Raw genomic sequence first — 12,262 nt, forward strand, 5'->3', positions numbered from 1 at the left:
CATGGCTTTATATCAGAAAGACAGAAAGAAATGCTGTTTGGCTTCAGCTCTCTATTTTTGTCTCTGGATTCTTCCATTATGTGCAGCTGAAAGTTATTTTGGTTTTGCTGTATGTCAGAAAATAACATAGCTCTCCTTAAGGGGCTTTGATTCTGCTTATGCTATTCTGGTGACCTTCAGAAAAGGAGGTTTCTTGTATTCAAGGGCAGAAAGCAATGTCTTTAGTGATAACACCAGCACATTATAGGATGCATATGTGGCATGAAATGTGTGACTTTCTAATTGCAATTAAATATATTCAGGATGTTAATTGCAGCTGGAGGGCAAGACAGTTTGAAGGCTGCAATAAGGATTAGGAGCTAGGGCTGGTGGGGGGGGGGAGGAAGGCACTAGTGTCAGGGGTTGGGGGGAAGGCAGAGGGAGATGAAATCCTAAGGGTTACAACAATAAAGACTTTTTATTGCCCCCCCAAGATTCCAATTAACATTCTTCTTAGGAGACCACAATGATGCTTTCTAGTGTGCTGTGTAACTAAATTGGGGTTAGGGAAAAGAAAGGAAGGAGGACCTGATCTGCCTCCCTGTAATGCAAAAACAGCACAACCAGAGTATTATGCCCTAAAGGGAAGAGAAGCTGATGGAAAGCAAGCTACTTAAGCGAAATCTGGAATTCTGTAGGTTGTATAGAGCACTTTAGCTTTATTGTCTAAGGCAAGATTGCTATTAAATGGAGGCAACTACCTATTGGTTCCATATAGTCACTGGAGTTAGGAGAGGTTAAGGGGAATACCTTAACCATTAGCCAGGGCTGTGTGTACTTAAAGAAATAAAAACCCCAACTCTTGCTGCAAGGCAGCCCAAAATACAGTACTAAGAGGTGAAATCTGACTATTTGACCTAAATCTAAGAAAATAAAAAAAATTGCATACTTGATCTCACATTGCATAATTTGCTTTGCTTCTTAAAACTATTATTCATTGTTGGCTCTTGTTCTGTCACAGGAAGAGGCAAGGAAGTATGCAGGGTACTGAAGTCCTGCCTTGCAATCATTGGAAATATTATCCAGCCAACCCTTTGGCTTCTGAAATGAGAGTGGATCCACTTACCTTTAGAAATATGTTCACAGCCATAAACGTCTAGAAATTCACTTTGAAATTATATGCAGTCCTGCTGAAAAATGCAACTAAAGCAATGCCCCACTCAGCCCCCAACCCTCAGGTGTTGAGTAGGTGTTGATTTTATTTTTTGTGTGCATCTTCACTTGAATGCAAGTTGAACCCTTCACATGATCAGGAAGCTTTCTTTATCAGAATCTTCAAATATTCAGAAAGTTCTTCTTGCATTCACATGAACATGAATAAAAGCTCTATTTGGACTTTTGCCACTCAACATGGGAAAGGTCAGGGACTGAGTAGACTAGGTGATGTGCACCAGGATGTTAAAGGCGGGGCTTGAGTACATGCCTCTATCCCCATATACCAGGCATCCCCAAACTCGGCCCTCCAGATGTTTTGGGACTACACTTCCCATCATCCCTAACCACTGGTCCTGTTAGCTAGGGATGATGGGAGTTGTAGTCCTAAAACAGCTGGAGGGCTGAGTTTGGGGATGCCTGCCATATACAGTCAGAGCAGTCACATGCTCTGTCAAATGCTGAAACATGCCTTACGTGATAATGGAGTCAAGTGTTGGTAGTGTAGTTTGGCTTTTGTGATTCTGAAATACTGTACTCTTTCCTGTAGTACTGGGTGCATTAAAAAAATGGTCATAATTTAACTGGGCACCGTATGAAGAAGTGCTTCCTTATGTACTGAATTGATTGCCCCAAGTTCTAGGATTAAGAGAAGGACTTCTGCATCCACTTTCTACACACAGTTAATTGGCCCAACAGTGGCCCATTGGAGCATGCAATAGGCACACTGGTGAGGAGGAATCAGCATAACTTTCCTTCCTTCTCCACTTCCCCTAAAAATCTATCTTGTTCTAGGGACATGCTTTGCAACAATTGTCTTGATAAGACCATAATTATTTTCCAGGGGAGACAGGAGATAAAATTATCACAGCAGTGTCCCTAAAGAAGTCACACATACAATTAGTGTAACTATTAGGTGTGACTGCAGTGTGCCCTATGCAGAAGCGTTGTTGAGGCAGAAACTATTCAGAGACATGAAGTGCCTTTGAAACCTGCATAACTGTTAATATTCTCAACAACAGGAAAGGGGCTATTGGGTTACCATTACACACAGATGCGGTGTAATGTAATGTAATGTAATGTAATGTAATGTAATGTAATGTAATGTAATGTAATGTAATGTAATGTGTAGCTTGGCCCTGTTCATCCAATTCAGGCATGTTTACTGAGAACATCACAAATGAAGCTTACTTCACAACAAAAAGTATTAAAGCTTAGAATGCATAGGTTGGAATGACATCAAAGAATAACATAAGAACTATGTATGAGTGTCCTGTTGAAGAATATGGGGCTCTGAGAGTCCAAGTTACACTTCTCCAGTTGAACCACGAAGGTCCAACTCTTCCAAAGAACTTAAAACTGGGAATTAGAGTGTCAGCTTTGGCACAAAACAGGTGAAACCTGTGGAATTGTACCTGCATCATAAATTGTCAATAGCACTGGTAGTATCTCAGAGATATTTCATTGAGAGTTGCTCCTCAATATCTTGGTATTTGCTAATCTTGTGCCTCAAGATGAAAAGGGATGCAGCATAGACCCAAATACCCAGTTACCTGGACTATCTCCAAATCTAAACCTGTTTAGCACAGAACTGATCCACACTTTGCAAATTACCAGGATAACTGGTGGTGTTGCCCCGTAAGTACAATGCTAGCAGTATTAGCAATAATAACATGCAGGCTTTTGTCATGTTTGGTGGAGGTGTCCTTTGGGTCTAATATTTGGATTGGTTCATGAGAACTGCTGCAAAATATTTTGGTGGCAACAGATATTAGCACAGAACTGGACATCTGCTTTATGCCCTAAAGGAATGGTTCTTTCAATTTCTTGCAACTGCAGAAATGGGCACGCAACAACATCAGAGAAGAATATTAAAATGCTGAAAATATTACGGTAAGAATTATTAATATTTAGGAGAGTGGGCTCACAGAAAACTGGGCCACCCTACTTTCAACTGCAACAAGAGGTCCTATTTTAATTTTTCTCTATATAGTTACTTCAGGCAGGGCACTTTTTACCAACACTGAGATACAGACTTCAAATTTTCTTGCAGTTGCTGAGAGGCTCAGAGAATATTGTGTGTGAACCTGGAAGAAAACAAACAGCAAGCTATCAAAGTAAATAGCAGTCAGTTGAAAAGGCTGAATAGAGGTTAATTCAATTATTTAATGGATGTCTACTTCTGTTCTTTCCTTCGGGCAGCTGTGCTTTTGCATGTTCTGCTTTCCACTCCAGACATATCTCTTCAGAGTTCTTTCCCCTAACAGCAAGAATATTTCACCTTCCTTCCTATATACCTTCGTCTTCAGCATTATGACAGTCTCCCCATACAGTTGGATGCCTAAATTTTGCTGTGCCCACTGGTAATGTGAATGACACATTCAGTCCAGTAAAAGTGTAGGATTTTTTTTTAAGTGGGAAGGTTTTTAAAATATTAGTGGACAAAGCTTATGAGCAGGCTGTACCTTTATTTATCAGATGAGTAGTTTTAATAATCTCAGTGTCTAATACCTTTGGCATGCAACAGGGCCTGAAATTTTGGGCAACTTATGCCCATCATTGCTGCACCTTCAGCTCTTGAAACTTATAAGAGGCAGGGTCTGGTTATCTTAACCAGGTCTCACCAGAGTTGCTGCATATTTTCAGACTGGGGTGGCTTGGACACACAGTCCAGTCCAAGTATAGTTTACAAAGATGGGCCTCCTCTCAGTTTGCATTTCTTTGTACAGAAGGTATTGATCTGCTGTGTAGAGATCTTTCCTATTTTATTGATTCAAGAGGGTTCTAGAAGCTTCTCTGTGTGATATAAGCTAGTGCAAGCTGGAAGTTTCTAGCCGACAAGCAAGTTTTGATTCTGCCTAGAAAGAGGCAGAAGGTTGTGATGTTTGGGTTATTCCTTCAGAGAAGCTGAACAGCTGGTTTAAACTGGTTCTATTATCTATTTCACTCAAGGTCATGCTGACTATAATAATAGGCCAGAAGGAGCTTGAGTTTCACTTTCTTTCTTTTTTTAAATGATATTTATTAAAATTTCAGAGAAAAAAAGAATTACACAAAAACAAAAAGTAAAAATACAAGAAAAATACAAAATACAAAATACAGAATAAAAGAATAAAAGACACTTAAAAAGAAAAAAGAAAAGAAAAACGGACCAATCTTTCCATAGCTTACATTCATATCCTTGTTGTGTGGTGTAGTGGTTAAGAGCGGTAGTCTCGTAATCTGGGAAACCGGGTTCGCGTCTCCGCTCCTCCACGTGCAGCTGCTGGGTGACCTTGGGCCAGTCACACTTCTTTGAAGTCTCTCAGCCCCACTCACCTCACAGAGTGTTTGTTGTGGGGGAGGAAGGGAAAGGAGAATGTTAGCCGCTTTGAGACTCCTTAAAGGGAGTGAAAGGCGGGATATCAAATCCAAACTCTTCTTCTTCTCTTCTTCTTCCCTGACCTCCTCATACCTCCCTTTTTTGTATTCCAGTTCAATTAGTTAAGTCAGCAATTTCTTTCCCTCTTTGTTTTCTCATGATCCTTTAACTTAATATACTATAACTTTAAATTTTCATCTGTTATCAATCCTTTTTTACATACACCTTTATAGCATTACTGCTTAAACCACCTAGCTTCATTCCAACATCATTCTAACATTCATTAATTTTGCAATATTTCTGTAAATAGTCTTTAAATTTCTTCCAATCTTCTTCCATCGACTCTTCTCCCTGGTCTCGGATTCTGCCAGTCATTTCCGACAATTCCATGTAGTCCATCACCTTCATCTGCCATTCTTCCAGAGTGGGTAGGTCTTGTGTCTTCCAATACTTTGCAATAAGTATTCTTGCTGCTGTTGTGGCATACATAAAGAAAGTTTTGTCCTTCTTTGGCACCATTTGGCCGACCATGCCCAGGAGAAAGGCCTCTGGTTTCTTCAGAAAGGTATATTTAAATACCCTTTTCATTTCATTATAAATCATCTCCCAGAAAGCCTTAATCCTTGGGCACGTCCACCAAAGGTGAAAGAATATACCTTCGGTTTCTTTACATTTCCAACATTTATTATCGGGCAAATGATAGATTTTTGCAAGCTTGACTGGTGTCATGTACCACCTGTATATCATTTTCATAATATTCTCTCTTAAGGCATTGCATGCCGTAAACTTCATACTTGTGGTCCATAACTGTTCCCAGTCAGTCATCATTATGTTATGTCCAACATCTTGTGCCCATTTAATCATAGCAGATTTCACCGTTTCATCCTGAGTATTCCATTTCAACAGCAAGTTATACATCTTTGACAAAATCTTGGTTTTGGGCTCTAACAGTTCTGTTTCCAATTTTGATTTTTCCACCTGGAAGCCAATTTTCTTGTCCAAATTATATGCCTCCATTATCTGATAATAATGAAGCCAGTCTCGCACTTTGTTTTTTAATTTCTCAAAACTCTGCAATTTCAGTCTATCTCCATCTTGTTCCAAAATTTCCCAATATTTCGGCCATTTGACCTCCATATTGAGCTTTTTCTGAGCTTTCGCTTCCATCGGTGACATTGAGTTTCACTTTCTATCTCTTTTTCCTTCTGGTATGGTGTTCTGTACATAGTATGCTTAGCGTTAAGGTTTTAGTCCTATTGTAAGTTATTGTAAGTTTAAATTAAGACTGCTGCAGCTGGATTTCTTATGGGCAGTGCCAATCCTTAATGTATGGATTTTTGACCATTATGCTCATTTGCCTTCAGTAGCAGTAAAGCTCTGCCAGATGAAATACAATTGCCTCTGTTGTATTTTTTTGGGAATCCTGTAACAAGCTATGTTTATTTTACTCTGCTAACTATACATTGGAATTTGCTCTGGATCAATACTGAGCAGAATTCTTGACACCTCCATCCTAAATCCACTGAAAAAATCTGGATATTATCAGAGTTCAGAGGTAATTTTGTCCCTATATAACACCTTGCTCCAACATGCTGGTTAGGAGAAGAAAGACAAACCTGTTAGGGGTTGCAACCATTTTGGGCCATGGGGTTTTGAGAAAAATAGTTGCTGTGGTGCATATGGCAGAACGCAAATGGTTGCCATGGGGATATGGCATAGCACAAAATGCCTCCCACATGTAAAAGAGCAGGGAAAGAATGACAAGAGCACAAAATGGTGCATTGTTGGTTTTTGTTGGAATATTTACTGAGACCTTTAATAGGCTCTACAAGCAGTGCTGGAGTGGCAAATCTTGCTGTACATAATGGTAGCTGCAGCACTGCCCCATCCTATCAGAATGATGGAGATTCCTGTTCAAAAGGAAAGTGGACTTGCTTAAGGCTTTTGCTTCAGATTGCTTTTTCTCAGCGCAGGACAACAGCTTTAGCAGTAAGGCTAATAGCTAGTTGACACTATGCACTGCACATTTACATGCTTTCCACAGCAGTTGAATGAGATGCTTGGAGAGGGGAGATATATTTTATAATGCAGCTGTCAAGACATTGCCGCCAGAAAGCATAACAGGTGCCGTTATGTAAAATCCTATCCAGCTGTCAGATTTCACTTAGATTGTTAGTTGGTGAAGAGATTGAAAGCAGTAATGGTCCTTCAAAAATAGAGGAAGAAGACCAAAGTTATATCATGGTACTGTGCATGTTTGTTTATTCAGAAGAAAGTTCAGGAGTTCTGTGGGTCTTTCTCCCGAGTATCTTTGCATAGGATGGCAGCCATGATGGTACATAATATATTTGGGATAACATCGGTATGGGAAGGAATGTTCCACCATGTTGTGTTCTGGTTGGTTGTTAGAAAACGATAGGGGTCTGTTTTAGGGGCTGACCAGAAGTTTAGAAGTTCACAGGAGGGTCAAATGTTTCGTTGAAGGTACTTTGATTTTTCTTTTTAAAATAATATTTATTCCATATTTAAAGTTACAGAAAAAAAGAAAAACCATACAAAATACAAAGAAAACTTTAACCCTAACAGAGCAAAAGATAAACGAGTAAAAAGAACAGTGAAATAGAATAAAAAAGAAAACTTAACAAAAAATATAAAAATACATTGAGTTAAAATAAAGCAAAAACAGATTAAACCTTTACATAACCTTTTCCCTTTACTTATTTCCATGACCTCCTCTCACCTCCCAATTTTGTATTCTAGTTCAAATCGTATTTCCAGCAAATCCCTCTAACCTTATTTTCATTTACGTATTTTAAAATTAAAATAATGTAATTAAACCTCCTCTATTTCATCAAATTCATTGATTCATTTTTGCTTATTCCATTATATCATATCTGCCTAAACGACCTAATATTCTTTTTCCAACCTCCTTCTAACATTCTTTTATATTACAATACATATAGTCCATCACTTTCATCTGCCATTCTTCTCGGGTGGGCAATTCTTGTGTCTTCCAGTACTTCCCGATGAGTATTCTTGCTGCTGTTGTAGCATACATAAAGAAAGTTCTATCCTCCCTTCGCACCAATTGGCCGACCATGCCCAGAAGAAGATATAAGAGTGAAAGGTGGAAAGAAGCACAACAGATTTTAGGAATAAAAACTGAAACAGCATTCTGCTCGAAGCTTGAACTATTGGAAAGTGTTAGCATGGTTGGAGTACTCTGGCAGAAAGGAGGAAGGAGAAGACCTCTAAGGGACCCAGGGAGGCAAATTGAGAAATATTGGTAGGTTAGGGAAATGGTCCAGAACAGGCATAGCAGTATCAGCCCTCAGTCACTCCAACTGAGCCCCCTGGGAGTGCCCCTCAGAGCCATGTGTGCCATAGATCTGTCACATGCCCCTTAAACTAGCAACTTGCCACCAGGTACACTGGGGGTTTTTATCCCATTGTTGAAATAAGGTTTCAGTCCAGTCCAGTGAGCTGCTGTACATGGGTTGTGTGGGTGGATGAGTGGGTGCTATCTTGTCATATGCCTCAGGCAGTCAAATTTCTTTGGCCAGCCCTGGATTATATAGAGCGATCATGGAGCACATAGCAGTGTAGATATAAAAACTTGTGATATTACATTTTGAAAGTTTATTATATATATAGTTTGCTCTGGATTTTGCTGTCCAGAGAATGCTTTTCTGTCACAAACACTTTCTTTGAAACATTAAGTTTGTATAGGCTTGTTGAGGTTTGCTGTTCTGCTTTTGCTAGGTTTTCCTTTAGCCATAAAGTGGCCCTAGAATAGAAGGGGGGGGGGACCCATTCACTTTCTGTCTTCTTCATCAATCATACTACGACAACCTATACAATCCATTGCAGAGTAAAAAGACAACCACTGTCTGACTGGGAAATGTAGAAGTGGGATAAGTAATGCTTAAGAAATCAGTAGACTGTGACTAACTACGGCTGATGACTTTGCATGTCTCATGCGAGCTCTTTAGTACTGATGCCAATATCTACTGAGACACTTCCCAGCAAAGGCAAGGAAGAAGCCTTTATTTACATTGTCATTCAACATACGTCAATAACAATAACACAAAATTAGAAAGAACAGTGTGGTCCATTTGATAGAAAGCTGGGGAGACCACATGCAAACAAGAACAGGGGTTCTATAGCTTTAACGAATATATTTGATATGGTAGAGACTTTTTTTCATTACTTTCTTCATTTCTATTATTAAAGACTTCATTTTTTTCATTCTTAAAATTATTTTCATTTTCTTATTAATTCAGTATTCTTTTATTTGTTTTCATTATTACATTTCCTTGCCTTTTCCCCACACCCATAACTTATTTTCCACTACCTGCAGATGTGGTAGCAATCAGAACTGATTTGGCAGCAGCCATGTTCTTTAATCAGAATGCCCCAGAACAATGTAACATACAAGGCATTGGGATGGGGTGTGTGTGTGGTAATGGCAGCCACCACATAAAATGGTCTCTGTCTCTGCCTAGAATGCTGACATTTTTTCTCAGAACACCCCAGAATGATTAAACATTGGATATATTCTGGTAAAATAAAATAGCAGCTTCTAGGAGGCAACTACTGAGAGGACATTGAGTGCCGATGGGGAAGGCAAGTCCACCCCTCCAAATGAGTTATGAATGGGTATGAATTGGGAAATGAAAGCAAACACATATTGTTTCATAACATATTAAACTTCAACCAACAACAACAACACTTTATAACAGCCGTAGACCAGCATAAGTAGGGAGGGGTACAATAATTTAAAATCATTTAAAAATAAAGTAAAAAAAACCTAAAAAACCTAAAAGGAGTATAAACAGAATACAGTATGTGTGTATATATATATATATGTCCATAAGAATCCAAAAGAAGCTAAGAAAGTCTAAAAGAAGGGTTAGGAACATCAGACAAGAGTGAAAGAGCGCAAAAGGCTAGTATATATAAGACCACAGCTATCAGTCTACAGAGCCCTCCAGTACGAGTGCTCATTATATATAGTTTGTGGCACAGGTCATCATCCGTTGAATCTTGAGCACAGCTGTGCAGAATCTGGCAACGTTGTATGTTGTAGCAAGATTGGAGCTTGAACCAAGCGAACCCCATTCAACACAGAATATACAAAGAAAAATGGAAACAAAACCATGACAAACCAAGGTGTCCTTCTCTGGTATCGTTTCTTTTCCTTCTCTTCCATTTTTCTTTGTATATTCTTTACTGAACTTTATTTTAAACTGTATGTAAAAATGCAAATAATACTTTTTTTAAAAAAGGTATTTGTTTATATGAATGTTTGCATTGGGGCACTACAGATCTTGTAACAGTTGAGCCCCTATATGCGAAAAATAGTTTTACCTTGTTTATTATTACTATGCTAATGGTTATGTACTGGGTGGCGAAATTAACTAACTACATCTTAATGTTTACATGCAGATTGATGTATCCATTTCCACTAAGAGATACAATTTCTCACTAAATATTAATTGGTTCCGTTTGACATAATATGACATTGTTCATACAAGTAATTGCATTCAAATTACTGTTGCAAGTTGTTTTTTCCTCATTTTAAATTGAGATCAGTGATGCCAGTCCAATTCATTACCACCATATTAGTCCATATTCAATACTAGGAACACAAGCTATATGGCTGAATTAGAAAAAATGAAAGTTTGGATTGAATTTTGATCCAGAAGGTAACATTGGGAGATTGTAGCAGTGGGAATATGTTGGTCCCATGAGTAGAAGCACAGAATTAAAACTACTTGAGATTAAAACCTGAGGGTGGAAACTCCACTTGGGTTAAATGGCTAGTGGGAAAATGTCAACACTTCCTCTTCTCTGCTTATGGTCATCCCTGCTTGAAGCAGCTTTCCGTGCTGAAAAATGGCCAATGGATTATTATTTGCGCTGCAGAATTTGCACAAGATCGAGAGTGGTTTTTCTCCCCGTCTCTGATCAGAACACCAGTTGGCATCCTATTCTATTTTCCTATCCACATCCTCCCATTTGCTTTGGCTTTCTTTTAATTCCGACTCCCTGCCCTTGCAAAGTCATAGAAACATCTGATGTTTTTTAAAGTCACGAAAGGAAGGGGAAACAACATTCAAATGGCAGCGACAGAATGATGAAAAATGCAAGCTCTGAAATACTTGCTGGGGGGCAAGAAGACTTGCACGTGTCCCATCATCCGCCATGGCTGTGCTTAAACTGACTTTTGTTGCCATGCAAATCACAAACACCTCTTCATCACAAATACACTCTATTCAACCCTTTTCTTATTTGCAGAGTAGAATTGCACAGCCTAGGACAGGGATTAAGTCACAACCATGGGTTGAAAAGATCTTTCTTTCAGCCTGATTAGTATTGGCTGTAGCTGTGCCAATGAGAACAAGTGCCTCTGCCACTGAAGGTGCATCTAAGAAGGGCAGCTGAGGCAGAGATACTGCACAGTCCTCTTTGCAAGCCCATAAGAGTGATCTGCCCTGCAAATTATTACAGGCTCCACCCCTTCATCTTTCCCCACATTTTTCTATGATTCCCAGTTTGCTTTTCCCTCTGCTTCCACCACACCACACCACACCACACCACACACCTTTTTCTTAGGACTCAGTTACACAGCTGCAAATAAAACGTTTTAAATGTGTTGTAAAGTGCAGTATACAAATGCGACATTAGATGGCGATAGTGAGCAGTGCAAAATTCAATGTATTTTTCAAAACGTTTTTTAAAAAGCCTTTTCACAGAGTTTTTTTATATGTGTGTAGATTCCACCTTAGACTTTTTCGCTTTCCGTTAGCTCACTTACTTCTGCTAGCACATCCTCTTCAGTGATTAGGTTTTTCTAATCATACAGGCAGCTGTGGGTGGAGTGACAGAATTCATCTATTGGCTGCTCTGCTGCAAGACCAGCCATGTTAGCCTGTTTTCTCTCACTCTCTTCCTCTTGCACACACACACACACACACACACACACACTGCATTGTAGTTTCTAGATGGGACACTTGAGTGGCCTTGCATACTGAAGATATTCCACACTGAAGGATATGTATTGGATGCCTGAATATTTGAATGACCAGAAGTAGAATTTTAAATCTGATAAAATGTAAATGGTAATGGGGAATCCTCATACAGGGAGAAAATATACTTCAGAAGGCCAGGAAGTACAAAATCAGCATTTATTTATTTATAAATGTTGATTTAATTTAAGGCTATTTGTCCCATATCTTAACAGTATTTAACATTTAGGGAAAGTATAACTATGCCTGCAAATACGAAGTATTGAGTTTTTGTGACAGTTTGTACCTAAGGCATGTTCTAATGCATAATTCATTTAAGCTGTGTCAGAGAACAAACTAGACCTAGAAAATTATTTCTTTAACAGCCTTTGAAAATCTAGAGTAATGCAAGGGGGTAAGACATGTTATTTGCTAAGTTCACAGTGGCTGGAATCTGTAATTGAATGTGCTTGCTAATTTAATTTCCTCTGCTTGCTCATGAGCAAAATAGCATCCTCTCTGATCTGCACAGATTAAAAGTGAAAGGACAGACTATTGGGGTGGGTGGGTCGGTTTGCTTATACCTTTGGAAACTAAAAAGATGTGTAGAATATGTAGAAACTTAGTGAATGTGGACAGCTATAGATCAACATGGGTCCTTAATTTCATCATATGCTATGGTGGAGACACCCATTGAATG

The sequence above is a fragment of the Podarcis pityusensis genome (genome assembly GCF_964106645.2).
Source record: "Podarcis pityusensis genome assembly, chromosome: 3".
Classification (NCBI taxonomy): domain Eukaryota; kingdom Metazoa; phylum Chordata; class Lepidosauria; order Squamata; family Lacertidae; genus Podarcis; species Podarcis pityusensis.